This window comes from Carassius gibelio, chromosome A8, assembly GCF_023724105.1.
Source record: "Carassius gibelio isolate Cgi1373 ecotype wild population from Czech Republic chromosome A8, carGib1.2-hapl.c, whole genome shotgun sequence".
Classification (NCBI taxonomy): domain Eukaryota; kingdom Metazoa; phylum Chordata; class Actinopteri; order Cypriniformes; family Cyprinidae; genus Carassius; species Carassius gibelio.
In genome coordinates, this window is record NC_068378.1 from 1,205,916 (window position 1) to 1,223,859 (window position 17,944).

Here is a 17,944-nt window from a genome sequence, read left to right on the forward strand (position 1 = left end):
AAGTAACATAAAAAAATACAATAGTTATTTTACTATATCTTTAAAATTTTTAATTCCAACTCTTCATAATTTTTTATATACGTAGAAGTCATCATTTGAAGGAAGCACAGTAAGTTTCATAGCTTTATCATTTTCAAGAGCCAGCATAAAATTAAAACTATCATAACATATAAATCAAGCTTGCAATTCTTAGTACCAATAATGGCCACCAGATGGTGCTATAGGATTACTTTTAAATAATTATTGTAGAAAAAAGTATGATTTAAATCATTTATAGAAATCTTTCAAAGAAAAATAATATGTATTTTATGTATTTTACTGATAAAATAACCCTCACATAATTAGAATAACAAGCTGAAGTATTGTGAACTGTATATTAAGAATAATTCTTTATAGGCTTTATGGACAGATACGTTTTGAGTGACTCTTGAAGGATCAGCACCACATCCTCTTTTACCACTGTTTAAAGAATTTATCTTACAGAACAGGTGCGAATTAATTTTGAATAGCTTGAATGGTTTTGTCATGGTGATTTTTTGAAATAACAGTAAAAAAGTAACCAGTAAATGTCTTTTATTTTTTTTAAGTGCAGCTTCTACACTGTAAAAAATAATTCAGTGGCTTAGTAAATTTCACAAAAATAAAGAGCTATATTAACTTAATAAAATCTTTTGAAATCATTTAAGTGATATTTTGAGTGGGTCAGATTAAAAAGAATAATTAAAAATCCAACAAATAATTTCTCTAAAATTTACATATATTATTTAAGTTTATGTAATGAAAATAAATAAGTATTTAACTAACTAATTATATTTTTAATATACCTTCAATATTTCTGGTGAATTCTAATAGACATATTTGATAATTATTTACTTGTACTGATCTGTTTTAGAAACTAAAATTATTAAGTATTTCCAACCAATTTTCCTAAATAAAGTTCCAACTTAATAAATGACAGTTTAAATAAATTGAGTAAATTTCGCGGCTAAAGTGATCACGTGTGCAGCTCCGCAGGAAAAAAAAAAATCTGCTTTCCTCAGCAGCGACGTCGACTAGCCATACACCTCACAGCTCCTGGTAAGTAACGTTAGTCAGCTAATCCTACTTACGTTTGTAACACTTTATTAAAAAGTTAATAATTATTAAGCATTTTCTAACAATTGTCTTTGTATTTTACGTCATATTCAACAAGTTTCGTAGCTTAATCGAAGTCACCTGAAGGACGGCTTTCCTCAGCAACGGCAAGACCCGCACTCCTCTCATATTGTGGTACGTTATGTAATTTAGCCAGCTAATACTAATTATGTTTGTGATGTTTAATTCAGAAGGTAATTATTAAGGATTTCCTAACAATTGTGTTTGTATTTTGCGTTATCTTAAGAAGTTTAACAAGTTTCGCGGCTCAAACAAGAGGCACCTGTCACTGAAGGACTGCTTTTCTCAGCAACGACGTGAACAGCATTACTCGAATTTCCTGTAAGTAACGTAGTCCTTTTATAACTATGTATATTTGCAATAATGTTTTCAAAAGTTGATTAAACATTGACCGTGTGTACGTGTACATAACAGTGTAGTTTTCGAAGTTAGTTAGTGGGGCAGCCATATGTATGTTAGTTTTTTTTTTTTTTTTTTTTTTTTTTTGGAGTGGGTTAACGTTCGTACTATTTGGATCACCGTTTATTTCAACCGCCATTTGAAAGTCTAACGATAAGTGTACCGTGGTCCAGCAACTATAACTATACATGCCCAATGGAAAACGATTTTGTACAGGTTCCCCTTTGGGGTCAGTGGCTTGTCAAAAGGGAACACATCATTTATGAACTTTCAAATGACAACATTCTTTCTTGTAAAAAGCTGTCACGTTGTTGTAAAACATCATAATTACTACACGAACTCAAGTATGAGCTCTTAAATCACCACTACAAATACGCCATGCAAAAGTATTTAAAATGGCGTGGACATAACATAGACTGGTGCGTTTTAATCAGCTCCCACTATAGGGAGTTGGACAGTTTAAGGCCTGCTCCATTGTAAAATCATTCTAGTGCACTGAAACCTAGATCACATACAATATCGGTCAAAAGTTTGAAAACCGTAAGCTTTTTAATGTAACAAATCCAGACCTGGTGGGTATTGAAGGACAGCGGAGGCTGGGGGAGGGGTACGTTGTTTTAATTGAGTAAACTTCCTAAATTTCTTAAGAGTGTGTTTAAATATATTCATTTTGATTTGAAATTATTTGTAATATTTTTGTTCCCTGAAACAGATCAGTTTAATTTTCCATCCTTAAATAAATTGATAGAAATTTCACAAATATATTATGTGTATTATAAATAAACAATTTGTTAGTCTAATACTAAATTGTTTTAGTGGAAAAAATAAAATATAACTGTACATTTTAGATAAAATAAACTGTTGTATTTTTAGTCCGTTAATATGTTTACATTTATGCATTTGGCAGACACTTTTATCCAAAGTAACTTACATTGCATTTCAAGGTACACATTTACAATTTAATCAATTTTTGCTAGCGCCGACGCTCTACTGTTTGAGCCACAGGAAAGCCATCTTTTGTATAATCAAGTAAACTATATTCAGAGATTTTATTAAGTTAATAAAGTTAAATATTACTGTAATATTTACTAAGCCACAGAATTATTTAGAGGGTTAAGGGTTGAGTGTGAGGGTTAATGCAATGCATATTTTTTTCAAATAGTGCAATTAAACAAGCTTTTTTGTTTCCAAACCATTAGTCATTTTACTTAAATATTAAACATGTTTATAAAGAAATTGGTTGAAATAATGCAGACCTCAATAAAAGCCTATAGCATTGATTTACAGCATAGAAGCTCGCAGTTGGTCTCTTTTCGTTTTTCTTCTAGGTTTATTGTTAAAAATAAATGTCCCTATGTAGAAAATTAACCTGTCCTCTTGTTAAGAAGAATGCTGTTAATTTTTGCAACTCCTCCCCCTAGTAAACTTTGTTTGAGATTTTTGAATCATATGGTCCAACAGAATGTTTGCTTCTTCAGGTGCTACTTGTTTTGTGTATTTGTCACTTTCTTGTAACATTCAGTTTTGAATGTTAGCTCTAACCAGTTATCTTTAAAATTTGCCTGTAGGGTTCAGCTGATCTACCCGTCTTCGTACAAGCAGAGTTGGCAGAGGAGGTCATAAAAATCTACATCCTTCGAAACAATAATGGGGCAGTCAGCGATGTAATCTTGGGAATCTCAGCAGAGCCTGCTGCCATCTTTCAGGAGTCACATTGGATTTGAGATATCCCAAGACCCACAAATACAGGTCCTTCTCCAAAAATTAGCATATTGTGATAAAGTTCATTATTTTCCATAATGTAATGATAAAAATTAAACTTTCATATATTTTAGATTCATTGCACACCAACTGAAATATTTCAGGTCTTTTATTGTTTTAATACTGATGATTTTGGCATACAGCTCATGAAAACCATAAATTCCTATCTCAAAAAATTAGCTTATTTCATCTGACCAATAAAAGAAAAGTGTTTTTAATACAAAAAAGTCAACCTTCAAATAATTATGTTCAGTTATGCACTCAATACTTGGTCGGGAATCCTTTTGCAGAAATGACTGCTTCAATGCGGCGTGGCATGGAGGCAATCAGCCTGTGACACTGCTGATGTGTTATGGAGGCCCAGGATGCTTCGATAGCAGCCTTAAGCTCATCCAGAGTGTTGGATCTTGCGTCTCTCAACTTTCTCTTCACAATATCCCACAGATTCTCTATGGGGTTCAGATCAGGAGAGTTGGTAGGCCAATTGAGCACAGTAATACCATGGTCAGTAAACCATTTACCAGTGGTTTTGGCACTGTGAGCAGGTGCCAGGTCGTGCTGAAAAACGAAATCTTCATCTCCATAAAGCTTTTCAGCAGATGGAAGCATGAAGTGCTCCAAAATCTCCTGATAACTAGCTGCATTGACCCTGCCCTTGATAAAACACAGTGGACCAACACCAGCAGCTGACATGGCACCCCAGACCATCACTTACTGTGGGTACTTGATACTGGACTTCAGGCATTTTGGCATTTCCTTCTCCCCAGTCTTCCTCCAGACTCTGGCACCTTGATTTCCAAATGACATGCAAAATTAGCTTTCATCCGAAAAAAGTACTTTGGACCACTGAGCAACAGTCCAGTGCTGCTTCTCTGTAGCCCATTTACTGCACACCCCTGTGCACAGTGGCTCTGGATGTTTCTACTCCAGACTCAGTCCACTGCTTCCGCAGGTCCCCCAAGGTCTGGAATCGGTCCTTCTCCACAATCTTCCTCGGGGTCCGGTCACCTCTTCTCGTTGTGAAGCGTTTTTTGCCACACTTTTTCCTTCCCACAGACTTCCCACTGAGGTGCCTTGATACAGCACTCTGGGAACAGCCTATTCGTTCAGAAATTTCTTTCTGTGTCTTACCCTCTCACTTGAGGGTGTCAATGATGGCCTTCTGGACAGCAGTCAGGTCGGCAGTCTTACCCATGATGGCGGTTTTGAGTAATGAACCAGGCTGGGAGTTTTTAAAAGCCTCAGGAATCTTTTGCAGGTGTTTAGAGTTAATTAGTTGATTCAGATGATTAGGTTAATAGCTCGTTTAGAGAACCTTTTCATGATATGCTAATTTTTTGAGATAGGAATTTTGGGTTTTCATGAGCTGTATGCCAAAATCATCAGTATTAAAACAATAAAAGACCTGAAATATTTGGTTGGTGTGTTAGTTGGTGTGCAATGAATCTAGAATATATGAAAGTTAAATTTTTATCATTACATTACGGAAAATAATGAACTTCATCACAATATGCTAGTATTTTGAGAAGGTCCCTGTACTCACTTGAGTTGTTCCAAAAACTGTTTCTTGAGCTGGATCCTCCAAAACTCTGTTAATGTTCAGAGGTTAAAAAATTATCTTCTTGCATAGTAGTGGTTCATGGTCATCCCACAGAATGGGTATTCCTGATGGAAGTGTTTCTGTTATCTGATTAATTCTGTTGAAGACATAGTTCACCCCAAAAGATGATGTTGTCATAATTTACTCTTCCTCAATTTGTCCCAAACCTGTACGAGTTTCTTTCTTCTGTTGAACACAAAAGATATTTTAAGTGAAGTGACGTGACATTCAGCCAAGTATTAAAGAGTGTTGGTTAACGCAGTTAAAGGTTGCCATTGACTTTGCATAGTATACTTTTTTTTTTTTTTTTTTTCCTATCATGGAAGTCAGTGGCAACTTTCAACTATCTGTTAACCAACATTCATTAAAATATATTTTGTGTTCAACAGGAGAAAGAAATTCGTACAGATTTGGGACAACCCGGGGGGGCGAGTACATTATGACAACATCATCTTTTTGGGTGAACTATCCCTTTAATATTGATGTAAGTGTTGCTTTTATATTTTTTTATGGTTTAATGTTGAGTGTGACTGCAAATGGCTGGTATGCACCAGGAACAAAGATGTCATTTCTCTTACGGCTATCGTATTTTACATGTAATCTACTTGAATACTAAGATGGATGAACTGTTTCATAAGGTTTAATCATTTCCCTTATGGCTACTTTACAGTTTTTAATTTTTGCAATCTACTGGAATATTAAAATGGATACAATGTTTCAAAGGTTGATTTTAGACTTTGTCTTATGTTTAATTGACAAATAAATTTTCAATAAAAAATGTGTTTCTTTCTTTATTTGGTTTTATTATATTAATTATAAAGGGTAAATGGTGTAAAAAAAAAAAAAAGTGAATGCAGCATTTTGATAATTTATAGTCCAATATTAAGTTAAATTCACTTTTACATGTAGTAAACGTAGCACATTTTTTTTGGTAAAATTTCATCCAATATTTCAATTATATCTACTCAATATTTTTATTTTATTTTACATAGAATTACAGTTGTGGTGTTTTATAATTTTGATTATATCCAATTAATTTTATTTCTCATATAAAGTAATTCAGTTACTCAGATTTACTTAATTTTTTTACTTACAATTACTCAATTTAAACAGTATATTTCATTGATTTCACAGCTTTAAAATTTACTCAATTTTTTTGAGTGTAAAAATGTTTCACCAAAAAAATTGAGTAAATAATAGTTAAACTTTTTACAGTGTAAACACTTTAAAAAATATACACATAGAAGACAAGTCATTCTGAGGAAATATGCATAGTTTCATGACTATACAACACTATATGGATGATAGAAAATTAAAAAACTATCATACATCTGATGTCACTCTGTCCCTCTGTCACCGTGGGTAATGTGTGTGTGTGTGTGTGTGTTAAGTGAATTAGGTGTGAAACTATCAGGGAGCATTTAGTCTCCAGTGCCAACATTTTACAGAACTGCCACTTTCCTGGAGTCTCAGAATTACAATGTGTCAGGTTCTGAGAGATCTAAGATTCCAAAAAATGATTTAATTAGAATACCATGAAGTATTGTGAAATACTATATATTAAGACTTTATATATAGGCTTTATGAACAGATTAGAGTGACTCGTGAAGGACCAGCACCACCTCCTCTTGTTCGATGGTTTGAGGAATATATCTTCCAGAATCCAGGATTAAGATTTAAGAGCTCATTTTTATTCCACCTCCTTTCCTGAAAGTCTGTCTTGCAAAATTGACTAAAAATTAATCTTCACATTAATTCCTAATTATTTTGCAATTCTTTTTGTCAGTTCTTCTTAACCTGTTTTTTTCTTCTTCTTTTCTGACCTCATGACCCTGTCAGCATTTTTGTACGATGGTCAAGTCTTAATTTATCCATTTCTGTATTGCATTTGTGTTTGATATTTCTCATGGGTATTTCATAATTTTCGACTTTGAGTTAAAACAGTTTGAGTTAAAACTCTTTTTTAGCGCATTTCATCTGTAAAAGAAAACATGCCTAATAATTCTGCACACATGAATATAAGGAGTTTTTCTCTTCCAGCTTTCCTGGACTATTGTATAGCACTCATAAATGATTAAATAAAAAATAATGGTAGTTATTAAGATTGATATGGTTTGGAATTGGTAAAATGTGCTTGGAAAAAAATCACAATAAAACAATGTTTTAATGTTTAAGTTTGGAATATTAACTGACATGAATGAATTCTATATAAATATTATTCATGTTAACATAATGTTTATAAATGAAATCTTATTGTAAAGTGTTACTAAAGTTATATATATATATATATATATATATATATATATATATATATATATATATATATATATATATATAGTTCTGTGAATGTGATTTTAAAGTCTAGATGATTCGGATTAACCCTTTAACTGCCATATCCCTTAAAACTTCACTGCCAGAGGGATATTGTGAATGCATGTGCCCGCTGGGCACAGTTTACCTGATGCCACCGGGGTGGCGATGGCATTGGTGGCTTGAGCCCGCCATCGCTGCTTGCAGCTATATTTAGGGCTCAAGCCTGGAGGGCGAGAGCCCTATTGTTTTCCTTAGGATTATTTGTTATTATTATTATTTTTCTTCAAGGTTTCGGGGGCTTTTGGGGCCCTTAACATGCTTAAAAAGTCTTGAAAATTGGCACACACATTGGAACCTGCGGCCATTAGGGCCGGGCAGAGACTGATACACGGGCGTGGCACAGGGGCTCTACAGCGCCCCCTGGAATACTGAGGGCCATATATCATACATACTTGCACGTAGACACACAAAACTCGGTACACATGTAGATCTCATCAAACCAAACAACTTTTGTACTGCATGTCATAGGCTCCGCCCAACAGGAAGTTGGATATTTAGGGTTTAGTATTCATATTTTTCGTCAAAGTTGTGGGGGCTTTTGGGGTCCTTAACATACTCAAAAACTCTTGAAAATTTGCGCACACTTTGGAATCTGTGGCCTTTAGGAGCCTGCAGAGGCTGGGACCCGGGCGTGGCACAGGGGCTCTATGGCGCCCCCTGGAACACAGTCAGAAATGTTGATGTATAGCTCACACATACTTGCTCGTATTAATATGAAACTCAGTACACATATAGATCTCATCGTGCTGAACAACTTTCGTACTGCATGTCATTCGGCTCCGCCCAACAGGAAGTCAGCTATTTAGAGTTATGTAAAAAGCGCATGCTCTGGAATTTGAAATACTTGTCATAGGTTTTTTTGCCGATTGCCACCAAATTCGGTCAACATGATCTCAAGACATTGGGGATGAAAAATTGCCAGGGGATTTTTGATATCTCGAACGGTTTGCTCGTGGCGAGGTGTTGAAATTATGGCGAGAAATGAGAAACAGGAAGTGTCTAATACCATCAACATACATTTCCTGATTTTAATCAAACTGCATCAGATTATTCGTTGTATGATGTCGATTGCATATATGTGACTATTAGGAGTCAAAGTTATAGCGCCACCAACTGGCAGCAGGAAGTGTGTCATTTTCAAAATGATTTGAATTCAGCATCTTATTTTTACTCGATTTGCTTCAAACTTCATCAGAATAATGTTAAAACACAGCCGATATAAATCTGCTGGGGGGATATTGATATCTAAAAATATTGTTGCCGTGGCAACATGTTAAACTGGAATACTTCTCAGGTGATTTTGAGGCATATAACATGCTTAGAATTTCATCAAACTCAGAACACATATCAGTATTTATGATAACTAGACACTGGCAAAAGTTCATAAGAGGGCGTGGAAGAGGCACTCTATAGCGCCACCTTTTGTCAAAAGTGGCGGGGTTAGTTTTAGCTACAGACACCAAACTCGGTACAAAAATTTTTCTTATCAAGACGGACAACTTTCTAATTCACAGTCATCAGCTACGATCAACAGGAAGTCAGCTATTTTGTTTTGAATGTGGATTTTTTTTACATTTAGCTGTGAATTAATGCATACTGCTCAGAGGAGAGTAACACTATACACACCAAACTTGGTGTACATGTTGAAAAAACATTGAGGAACTTAAATTGTGAATGGGTTTTGGATAGCTTGGATGGTTTTGTCGTGGGGATTTTTTAAAATGACAATAAAGATGGAATTATTAATTTTCCTGCATTTTTAAATTCCAAACACTTCAAAACCTTTTTTCATAAAGAAAAAAAGTTATTCTGAGTAAATATGCATATTTTCATGACTTTACAACACTGTATGGATAACAGAAAATTAAAAAACTGTCAGACATCTCATATCACTCTGTCCCTCTGTTTGAGTGTGTGTGCTTAGACTTCCATTGTCTGAGAGAAATAGCGCCCCTACAGGTGCAGTTACCGGAATAAAAAAGGGAGGAGACTGTCTTTTGGTTTCGATTTTAAATCGGTTAAAATACAAATAAATACTTGGATTTAATTCACACTGACAAGCTAAACCAACATATATGATTATTATAAGGTCAGGGCTCATTAATAATTGATGTGTGGTCAGTGATACGTGAGAAACACGAGAGATGAATCACCGCTCTGAGCAGGAGCGTGTGGAATGATGAGCTCAGAAAAAAACGAGTTTATTCTTGTTTTATAGCTATTAAAAATAAAGTATTGCAGCGATATCACACAATTCACCAATTAGAGCACACCAAGAGCTAAATTAAGATGTTTTTGAACTGTTTGTGTGAAAATGAAATATTCGCGGCTCCCTATCTGAAATCACTGCCTCCGATCAGCGCGCACAGTGTCACAAGTTCAAAACAAACGAATTTATTCTTGTTTAAGAGCTTTTCAAAATAAATTATTGCCATAAATGCACACAATACATCCATTATAACACTACACGAGCTAAATGCAGGTGTTTGTGACCCGTTTAAGTGCGCAAGACTATAAGAAAGCGCGACTGGCAGAATAACATATCTCTCGAGCTGCAGGATTCTGCCTTTCGTCGTAAGAACGAACACATCAAGGACAAGATTATTTCAAAATACATAATAGCTTGGCTAATATAAACGAAAACAGCCACGTGAACATAAACTGTTGAGAAATAAATCTGAAGTGGATCTACTGGATTTTAATATTAAGTGACCGCATATACCAGCTGCTTCTGTCTTCAATTTTAATCTATATAAAAAATTAAATTCATTCATCTTGGCTGCTTTTTTAATGTGTACGTATTTATTTATTATTTTGCTCTAACAAGACTTAATCTATATTTAATTAAATCAATTACATTTGATTTTACATTTGATTTGTCCATTTCTGCATCTAAACGCCTAAAAACCTAAAACATGCTCTATTATACTATTGTTAGCAATTTCTTTATCGTCCAATTTATCTGGTGTACACACTTTATTTTCATAATAAACTCGTTTGTTAGATTATACACAGTTATAGTGGTCTATAATAAATATTGACAGGTTTTATTCAAGCTGTTTAGAATGATTGCCATAGGCTAATTTTTAAAAATGTAAATCCCCAAAAAAAAAGAAAAAAAAAAGTAAATAAATAAAAAACATTGGAAAAGAATAACTTGTACTTTTTTATACATTTTGTATAGTTTCATAGTTTATGCATTATAGTTATAAAAACAAACAAATTTAGCCACTCACATAGAAATCTTAGGCCTTATCCTTTTCTGACAGTTTTAGGGATTTTTAAAAATCCTAAAAAACCTTATTTGTGCTGCAAATAATAATTTCAAACTAATTTGATACTGACCTCTGACATCCTGTGACATGATATTTATTTGAATTTACATAATCTCATGGATGTAACAGTAAATCTGTTCAGCTCACAGATGAAGACTAAGCTGTAACGCAAGCAGAACTTTCACAAAGGCTTATAGGTCAATAAAATCATTACAAAACACTTACAAATCATTGAAAGGATTTAATAACACTGTAAAATAATGTCTAATTTGTTAACATTAGCAAATGCATTGATAACACTTTATAATAACTGCACTCATTAGTAAATAGTCAGTTCATGCTTCATAAAGCCTTGTCCCAATATTAATAGTCAGTAGTAAGCAGTTTATAAATACAGCTATAAATAGCTCATTTATTAAAAAGGAGAGTAAAGGGTCAGTTATCTTCCTATGAAAAATAAAAAAATAAAAATAAACAAACAACAACACTGATTGATACAGAACTCAGAAATGTTATTGTGGATTTATGATAAACTCAGCCTGTAAATGAATTCATTCTCCTCCAAGAAGACACAAGTAGTTCACACCAAACTTTTTTAACATGAAGCCATATACTGAAGATGTTAAATTGCGAATGGGTTTAGGATACCTTAAATGGTGTGGCCATAGAGATTTATTAAAGTAACATAAAAAAAATACCATAGTTATTTTACTATATCTTTAAAATTTTTAATTCCAACTCTTCATAATTTTTTATATACCTAGAAGTCATCATTTGAAGGAAGCACAGTGAGTTTCATAGCTTTATCATTTTCAAGAGCCAGCATAAAATTAAAACTATCATAACATATAAATCAAGCTGGCAATTCTTAGTACCAATAATGGCCACCAGGTGGAGCTATAGGATCACTTTTAAATAATTATTGTAGAAACAAGTATGATTTAAATCATTTATAGAAATCTTTCAAAGAAAAATAATATGAATTTTATGTATTTTACTGATAAAATGACCCTCACTTAATTAGAACAACATGCTGAAGTATTGTGAACTGTATATTAAGAATAATTCTTTATAGGCTTTATGGACAGATAAGTTTTGAGTGACTCTTGAAGGATCAGCACCACATCCTCTTTTACCACTGTTTAAAGAATGTATCTTACAGTACAGGTGCGGATGAATTTTGAATAGCTTGAATGGTTTTGTCGTGGTGATTTTTTGAAATAACAGTAAAAAAGTAACCAGTAAATGTCTTTTATTTTTTTAAGTGCAGCTTCTAAACACTTCAAAAAAATGTACACATAGCAGACAAGTCATTCTGAGGAAATATGCATAGTTTCATGACTATACAACACTATATGGATGATAGAAAATTAAAAAACTATCATACATCTGATGTCACTCTGTCCCTCTGTCACTGTGGGTAATGTGTGTGTGTGTGTGTGTGTGTGTGTGTGTGTGTGTGTGTGTGTGTGTGTGTGTGTGTGTGTGTGTGTGTGTGTGTGTGTGTATGTGTGTGTGTGTGTGTTAAGTGAATTAGGTGTGAAACTATCAGGGAGCATTTAGTCTCCAGCGCCAACATTTTACAGAACTGCCACTTTCCTGGAGTCTCAGAATTACATTGTGTCAGGTTCTGAGAGATCTAAGATTCCAAAAAATGATTTAATTAGAATACCATGAAGTATTGTGAAATACTATATATTAAGACTTTATATATAGGCTTTATGAACAGATTAGAGTGACTCATGAAGGACCAGCACCACCTCCTCTTGTCCGATGGTTTGAGGAATATATCTTCCAGAATCCGGGATTAAGATTTAGGAGCTCATTTTTATTCCACCTCCTTTCCTGAAAGTCTGTCTTGCAGAATTGACTAAAAATTAATCTTCACATTAATTCCTAATTATTTTGCAATTATTTTTGTCAGTTCTTCTTGACCTGTTTTTTTTTTTTCTTCTTCTTTTCTGACCTCATGACCCAGTCAGCATTTTTGTACAATGGTCAAGTCTTAACTTATCCATTTCTGTATTGCATTTGTGTTTGATATTTCTCATGGGTATTTCATAATTTTCGACTTTGAGTTAAAACAGTTTGAGTTAAAACTCTTTTTTAGCGCATTTCATCTGTAAAAGAAAACAGCCTAATAATTCTGCACATGAATATAAGGAGTTTTTCTCTTACAGCTTTCCTGGACTATTGTATAGCACTCATAAATGATTAAATAAAAAATAATGGTAGTTATTAAGATTGATATGGTTTGGAATTGGTAAAATGTGCTTGGAAAAAAATCACAATAAAACAATGTTTTAATGTTTAAGTTTGGAATATTAACTGACATAAATTAATGCTATATAAATATTGTTCATGTTAACATAATGTTTATAAATGAAATCTTATTGTAAAGTGTTACTAAATATATATATATATGTTTGGGGAATATATATATATATATTGTTCTGTGAATGTGATTTTAAAGTCTAGATGATTCGGATTAACCCTTTAACCGCCATATTCTTTAAAACCTCACTGCCAGAGGGATATTGTGAATGCATGTGCCCGCTGGGCACAGTTTACCTGATGCCACCGGGGTGGCGATGGCATTGGTGGCTTGAGCCCGCCATCGCTGCTTGCAGCTATATTTATTATTATTATTATTATTAGGGCTCAAGCCCAAAGGGCGAGAGGCCTATTGTTTTCCTTAGGATTATTTTTTATTATTATTATTATTAGGGCTCAAGCCCAAAGGGCGAGAGGCCTATTGTTTTCCTTAGGATTATTTTTTATTATTATTATTATTATTATTATTATTATTATTATTTTTTTTTTTTTTCCAACGTCTCGGGGGCTTTTGGGGCCCTTAACGTGCTTAAAAAGTCTTGAAAATTGGCACACAGATTGGAACCTGCGGCCATTAGGGCCGGGCAGAGACTGATACACGGGCGTGGCACAGGGGCTCTACAGCGCCCCCTGGAATATGGAGGGCCATATATCATACATTCTTGCTCGTAGACGTATGAAACTCGGTACACATATAAATCTCATCAATCCAAACAACTTTTGTATTGCATATCATAGGCTCCGCCCAACAGGAAGTTGGCTATTTAGGGTTTAGTATTCAAATTTTTCGTCAAAGTTGTGGGGGCTTTTGGGGTCCTTAACATACTCAAAAACTCTTGAAAATTCGCGCACACTTTGGAATCTGTGGCCTTTAGGAGCCTGCAGAGGCTGGGACCCGGGCGTGGCACAGGGGCTCTACGGCGCCCCCTGGAACACAGTCAGAAATGTTGATGTATAGCTCACACATACTTGCACATATTCATATGAAACTCAGTACACATATAGATCTCATCGTGCCGAACAACTTTCGTATTGCATGTCATAGGCTCCGCCCATCAGGAAGTCAGCTATTTAGAGTTATGTAAAAAGCGCATGCTCTGGAATTTGAAATACTTGTCATAGGTTTTTTTCTCGATTGCCGCCAAACTCGGTCAACATGATCTCAAGACACTGGGGATGAAAAATTGCCAGGGGATTTTTGATATCTCGAACGGTTTGCTCGTGGCGAGGCGTTGAAATTATGGCAAGAAATTAGAAACAGGAAGTGTCTAATACCATCCACATACATTTCCTGATTTTAATCAAACTTCATCAGATTATTCGTTGTATAATGTCGATCGCATATATGTGACTATTAGGAGTCAAAGTTATAGCGCCACCAACTGGCAGAAGGAAGTGTGTCATTTTCAAAATGATTTGAATTCAGCATCTTATTATTACTCGATTTGCTTCAAACTTCATCAGAATAATGTTAAAACACAGCCGATATAAATCTGCAAGGGGGATATTGATATCTAAAAAATTGTTGCCGTGGCAACATGTCAAACTGGAATACTTCTCAGGTGATTTTGAGGCAAATAACATACTTAGAATTTCATCAAACTCAGAACACATATCAGTATTTCTGATAGGAACTTAAATTGTGAATGGATTTTGGATAGCTTGAATGGTTTTGCCGTGGTGATTTTTTTAAATGACCTTACAAAGGGAATCATTATTGTATTTTTAAATTGCAGCTTCCAAACACGTCAAATAATTTTTTCATACAGATGAAAAAGTCATTCTGAGGAAATATGCATAGTTTCAAGACTTTACAACACTGTATGGATAACAGAAAATTAAAAAACTCTCAGACATCTCATCTCACTTTGTCCCTCTGTTTGAGTGTGTGTGCTTCAGACTTCCATTGTCTGAGAGAAATAGCGCCCCTACAGGTTCAATTCCCGAACTTTTACTTTCACTTTTAAATCGGTTAAAAATACAAACAAATACTTAGATTTAATTCACACTGACAAGCTAAACCAACATATCTGATTATTACCGGTTCAGGGCTCATGGATAAATTATTTCTGGCCAGAGATATGTGAGAAATAGGAGAGATGAATCACCGCTGTGATCACGAGCGTCTGGAGTAAAGAGCTCAGAGAAAACGAATTTATTCCTGTTTTAAAGCTTTTAAAAATAAATTATTACAGCGATATCACACAATCAACCAATTAGAACACACTAAGAGCTAAATTAAGATGTTTTTGAACTGTTTGTGTGAAAATGAAATATTTGTGGCTGCCTATCTGAAATCACCGCCTCCGATCAGCGCGTACAGTGTCCAGCTCAAAACAAACGAATTTATTCTTGTTTAAGAGCTTTTTTAAATAAAATATTACCACAAATGCACACAATAAACCCATTGTAACACTACAAGAGCTAAATGCAGGTGTTTGTGACCAGTTTAAGTGTGCAAGACTATTTGAAAGCGCGACTGGCAGAATAACATATCTCTGGAGCTGCAGGATTCTGGCTTTCGTCGTACGAACGAACACATAACGGACAAGATTATTTCAAAATACATAATAGCTTGGCGAATATAAACGAAAACAGACACGTGAACATAAACTGGATCTACTGGATTTGAATATTAAAGTGACCACATTTACCACTTGTTTCTGTCTTCAATTTTAATCTATATAAAAAAGGAAACTCATTCGACTTGGCTGCTTTTTTAATGTGTGCGTATTTATTTATTTACCTTTTTATACATTTTGTATAATTTCATAGTTTGTGTATTACAATTATAAAAACAAAAATAAAATTAGCCACTCACATAGAAATAGCTTAGGCCTTAACCTTTTTCTGACAGTTTTAGGGATTTTTAAAAATCCTAAAAAAACCTTATTTGTGCTGCAAATAATAATTTCAAACTCATTTGATACTGACCTATGACATCCTGTGACATTATATTTATTTTAATTTAAATAATCTCATGGATGTAACAGTAAATCTGTTCAGCTCACAGATCAATACTAAGCTGTAATGCAAGCAGAACTTTCACAAATGCTTATGAGTCATTTAAGGATTTGATAACACTGTAAAATAATGTCTAATTTGTTAACATTAGCAAATTCATTGATAACACTTTATAATAACTGCACTCATTATTAAATAGTCAGTTCATGCTTTATAAAGCCTTGTCCCAATATCAATAGTCAGTAGTAAGCAGTTTATAAATACAGCTATAAATAGCTTGTCCTTGGTTTATAAGCACATTTATTAAAAATGAGAGTAAGTTATCTTCCTATGAAAAATAAAAGATAAAAATAAACAAACAACAACACAGATTGATACAGAACTCAGAAATTTTATTGTTGATTTATGATAAAGCCTGCAAATGAATTCATACTCCTACTCATACTACTCCATACTCCTTTTTCAACATTATGCCTATATACTGAGATGTTAAATTGTGAATGGGTTTAGGATAGCTTAAATGGTGTTGCCATAGAGATTTATTAAAGTAACATAAAAAAATACAATAGTTATTTTACTATATCTTTACAATTTTTCATTCTAAATCTTCATAATTTTTTATATAAGTAGAAGTCCTCATTTGAAGGAAGCACAGTAAGTTTCATGATGGCACATCCTCTTTTACCACTGTTTAAAGAATGTATCTTACAGTACAGGTGCGGATGAATTTTGAATGGCTTGAATGGTTTTGTCGTGGTGATTTTTTGAAAAAACAGTAAAAAAGTAACCAGTAAATGTCTTTTATTTTTTTAAGTGCAGCTTCTAAACGCTTCAAAAAATGTACACATAGAAGACAAGTCATTCTGAGGAAATATGCATAGTTTCATGACTATACAACACTATATGGATGATAGATAATTAAAAAACTATCATACATCTGATGTCACTCTGTCCCTCTGTCACTGTGGGTAATGTGTGTTTGTGTGTGTGTTAAGTGAATTAGGTGTGAAACTATCAGGGAGCATTTAGTCTCCAGTGCCAACATTTTACAGAACTGCCACTTTCCTGGAGTCTCAGAATTACAATGTGTCAGGTTCTGAGAAATCAAAGATTCCAAAAAATGATTTAATTAGAATACCATGAAGTATTGTGAAATACTATATATTAAGACTTTATATATAGGCTTTATGAACAGATTGGAGTGACTCGTGAAGGACCAGCACCACCTCCTCTTGTCCGATGGTTTGAGGAATATATCTTCCAGAATCCGGGATTAAGCTCATTTTTATTCCACCTCCTTTCCTGAAAGTCTGTCTTGCAGAATTGACTAAAATTAATCTTCACATTAATTCCTAATTATTTTGCAATTATTTTTGTCAGTTCTTCTTGACCTGTTTTTTTTTTCTTCTTCTTTTCTGACCTCATGACCCAGTCAGCATTTTTGTACAATGGTCACGTCTTAACTTATCTATTTCTGTATTGCATTTGTGTTTGATATTTCTCATGGGTATTTCATAATTTTCGACTTTGAGTTAAAACAGTTTGAGTTAAAACTCTTTTTTAGCGCATTTCATCTGTAAAAGAAAACATGCCTAATATGCACATGAATATAAGGAGTTTTTCTCTTCCAGCTTTCCTGGAATATTGCATAGCACTCATAAATGATTAAATAAAAAATAATGGTAGTTATTAAGATTGATATGGTTTGGAATTGGTAAAATGTGCCTGGAAAAAAAATCACAATAAAACAATGTTTTAATGTTTAAGTTTGGAATATTAACTGACATGAATGAATGCTATATAAATATTGTTCATGTTAACATAATGTTTATAAATGAAATCTTATTGTAAAGTGTTACTATATATATATATATATATATATATATATATATATATATATATATATATATATATATATTGTTCTGTGAATGTGATTTTAAAGTCTAGATGATTCGGATTAACCCTTTAACCGCCATATCCTTTAAAACCTCACTGCCAGAGGGATATTGTGAATGCATGTGCCCGCTGGGCACAGTTTACCTGATGCCACCAGGGTGGCGATGGCATTGGTGGCTTGAGCCCG

At 33.8% G+C, this 17,944-nt stretch overlaps 2 long non-coding RNA genes across 3 annotated transcripts; one reads left to right on the forward strand and one right to left on the reverse strand.

Annotated features, from left to right (window-relative positions):
* Nucleotides 1-599: 599 nt before the first annotated feature.
* LOC128018170 (uncharacterized) lies at nucleotides 600-5,850 on the forward strand. 2 transcript variants are annotated; one of them, XR_008184748.1, is made up of 4 exons: nucleotides 600-1,077; nucleotides 1,193-1,269; nucleotides 1,382-1,476; nucleotides 3,123-5,850. It is a non-coding gene; the product is annotated as an uncharacterized LOC128018170 (long non-coding RNA). The 2 variants fall into 2 exon arrangements; XR_008184749.1 differs by having other exon boundaries at nucleotides 600-1,269.
* A 322-nt stretch (nucleotides 5,851-6,172) lies between these two features.
* On the reverse strand, nucleotides 6,173-17,438 carry LOC128018175 (uncharacterized). The gene is made up of 3 exons (XR_008184757.1): nucleotides 17,253-17,438; nucleotides 12,324-12,498; nucleotides 6,173-6,537 (listed from the first exon to the last, which is right to left on the reverse strand). It is a non-coding gene; the product is annotated as an uncharacterized LOC128018175 (long non-coding RNA).
* Between the last annotated feature and the right edge of the window lie 506 nt (nucleotides 17,439-17,944).